Here is a 3,583-nt window from a genome sequence, read left to right on the forward strand (position 1 = left end):
CAAAGGAAACTTTAGATGAGAGCTTCAATGACACATCTTTCTCACCCTGATCATCAGAAGAGTTTTACTAGTTTCATTCCCATTTGATGCTAAGGCTTGCTGAGATACAGTCATGCACGGAATAGGTACTTTAAATATCAAGGGTATTCGGGATTTTGCAGTGGGATTCTGAAGTTCAGAGTTTAGCTACTGCAAGGAGGTCACATTTTCTCCTTGATCTTGGTGTAAACTTCTTATTGATAGCAGGAGGAGTTTGGTTAGGGATTGAAGGTATTATCAAGCCCTGAATTATGCCTCAACCTGCTGACTGTAATTAAAACTGGAATTCAGCTTCTTTCCAGAATGCATTTGACACCTGCAGTTTATAAGTAACTGAAAAAGCTGCCCAGACATTCATTGTAGCTTCTATTATTATGTCTCCAGCTCTGCAAAAGCTCCTTTTTTCTCATTTTCATTGCATATCTTATACAGATCACAGTGTAAAATTAAGCTTTTCTCTAATGGAGGGCTTGCGCTCCCTGCAAAGGACTCAGAGCATGAATGCCAATGATTTAAATGCAGCCTTGTAATACCAATCAGAGTATTATTTTATTATGTCGATGGCTTTGCAACTGCCAGTGAAAGATGGATCTTCAGACTCTGTCCAGATGTACTTTACATTTAATTGAGGGAGACTGATACAAAGCTATTCTTTTGTCCCTTTAGAGCCTACTAATCAAAAAAAAAGGAAGTGATTCATTGGAATACTTCAGTAAGTTGCAGTTTAATTGGGTAAAATAGAGTTTTCAAAAAAAAGCAAAAAGCGTCCTTTGAATTTCCACCCAATTCTGGCATTAATAGGAACATCTGCTTCATGCAAAATGTGTCATGGCCATGATATACGCTCCCCATTTTCACTTGCAGGTAAAAATAAAACATCTGCTGTCGCCATCAAGTCTGTAGGTATTGGTCCAAACAAGCCAAAGTTTACATACTTAAGGGAATTTAATTGAAACCTGTGGGGAAGCAGTTACAGCTGTTTAGGGGCTGAAGCACCTGGCAAGGAGGTTGTATATAACATCACCAGGGGCTCAATTACCTCTTGAGCTCCATTACAAATATCCCTACTCCCAGGCAGAGCCTCACAGATTGAACCTGTCCCTTTCAGAGGTAGGACACACCCCAGGCTCGATTTGGGGACAGTAAATGTGGAAGCTAATACTATCCCGCCTCCGAACACCAGCTCCAGGTTTCTCGTTGCCCCTTCATCTCTCTGAAGAGGGGTGGTTCTGGTTCCAGGGGTGACCAGAAATACAGAGCCCTGCCTAAGAAAACAACTGATAAAATCTGTCTTAAGGATCATGAGCAGGCTGTACGTGTCAGGGGAAGGATGGGGACACCTCCCTCTTTGGTGCTTGTGGTAATCTTCACCCTGCTGATGTGCGGGTCTAAAAGCAGGTGCCCTCTGTTGTCACCTCTCCCTGCATCCCCTCAGAAATTTTTCCTTTACATGACTCTGCTTTCAAAAAAGCCAGGCTGCTGACAAGCTCGGTCCTTTCTTTGGTCTGAGCAGAGAAGTAAGATCATTGAAAACATTGACCCTGGTGTCCCTGGAAGGGACAGAGGAGCGCTCTGCGTACCACTGCGTATCACCTCTCCGGGAACGAGAGATGAATGCTGCAGTCTGGGGGGAAAACAAGCTTTTCATCTCACTTTAATGCAATCTCACTTCAGCCACCCTAATAACCCTTGTTCGAGGCAACGAGGAGCAACAGGGCCGGGCAAGCCCCGCTGGAGTGATCATGCAGCCCGTATGTGTTAATTGGAACTGTGTGGGCCTCAACTGAGCTTCATTTAAAAATGCTCTGAAATATTACAGACACAAGGTATATACAGGGCAATTGCTAAACAAGTCTGGGGCCAGAGAGTCAAGGAGGAATTTCATAATTGGTTATGGGGATTGTGAGACTGATTCAAATCAGTTTTGTAATTGGAGCTGTGGACTTGGAGACAACAATTCAAATCTCCATCCTGCCTCTCCTTCATTTATCATTTTGTGCTGCTGATGAAAGCACGCTGCTTCTCCAGCCTGATCCTTGCTTAGCTTCCATCTCGATGCAAATGGCTACTGAGGGCTAAACTTGCAGGTCCAGCAAATGTCTGGCAGCAGCCAAGGAAAGCTGTCCAGAAGGGCCAACGTTAAGCAACAGTTCTCTCAGCCCTGAACACTACTGGAAGTATAAATTCAGGCTCTAGTAGGGCGTTTTTTGTCCTTTCATGAGAACTGCGGGAGTGGTTTTGCCACTGGATTGGATCAGAAAAAATGTTTATAGGTCAAATGAACACGTCCACGGAAACATAACTCAGTGACTAGTGAAGCGCAGGAGTGGGTGATGCCCACAGACCTCCTGCCCATGTGGACTCACTCCAGGGATCCAGGATTTGCAGGATCCAACCTCATAACAGGCTCATGATGGGGCCTCAGCCTGTCATAGGGGCTTCGGCTTCCTTACATTGCTGCATCTTCACTGAAGCTTCTGTGAGGTTTTTTGGCTTTTTACAAGCCAAGAAAAATGTATGCTCCTGCACTTAATAGGGGAAGGAGGTTTTTTTGTGAGCTGGTGGAGGAAGAAAAATAGTTGTTGGATGGCAACAGCACATAGCATGATTTTACTCTCTCTTATATTTTTTTTTTTTGCAGACAACAGCTGTGATCTTGCATAGCTATAACAAAATATCAACAGTGTATTAAAAGACTGCGCAACAGAGAAAAGAAGCAGTGGGGAATGGCAAAAAAAAAAAAAAATCACCAGAATTATAATTCCATGACAGTATTTAAATAAAAAAAAAATCACTCTAATTAATTTAGTTGTTCAGGGAGAGGGTGGAAATAAGGAAGATGGCACTGAAATAGTAAGAACAACATTAGTATGGGACACAGCCAGCGCTAACTTACTGTTGGCTCTGCTCCTCACGCTACTCGCATACGCGGGGCTGGTAATGAGGTAGGACGATTGGTCCCACAGTGTTGGGGTGCAGCTCCTGCTCAGAGCAGTGTAGGGAGCATGGCCCATTTTGGACCAGTCCAGGGGTCCCCCCAAAATATCTATAGAGTGGGGAGAGCTGCACAAGGGCACCCCAAGGGGTATCGATATTTTGGGATCGGGGCCTGACCCATGTCATGGTACAATCCTACAGCACCTGAAAGCTGGCACGTGCCAAAACAAGGGACAATGACAGTGGCCACATTCAGCCCAGGATGAAGAGAACATATAGCCTGTGTTTGCAACCCATGGAGCAAAGCTGAAATCCAGGTGCCTCTCCACAGCGCTCGGTTCCTGGGGGGTGCAGCCCCCCACTTCATTGCTAATTGCTGCTAGAAGAGACTTTTGGAAATAGGTCATCGCCAGGGAGAGCAATTCTGAGGGCCCCGTGCTGGGAGATAAGAGAAATAAATGGCGGTGATCCTGCAAGCTTTAAGGCTCAAAGCAACAATCTGATCTTCTACCCCAACCTCCAGTTTAATGGAGGCTCTTGAATTTTAAGCAGTGGGTCTTTCACTACAGACAAGTGTTTTGGGTAGAAATGAAGCATCTCTTAGAAA

The sequence above is a fragment of the Charadrius vociferus genome, unplaced genomic scaffold (assembly GCF_000708025.1).
Source record: "Charadrius vociferus isolate BGI_N301 unplaced genomic scaffold, ASM70802v2 scaffold136, whole genome shotgun sequence".
NCBI lineage: Eukaryota > Metazoa > Chordata > Aves > Charadriiformes > Charadriidae > Charadrius > Charadrius vociferus.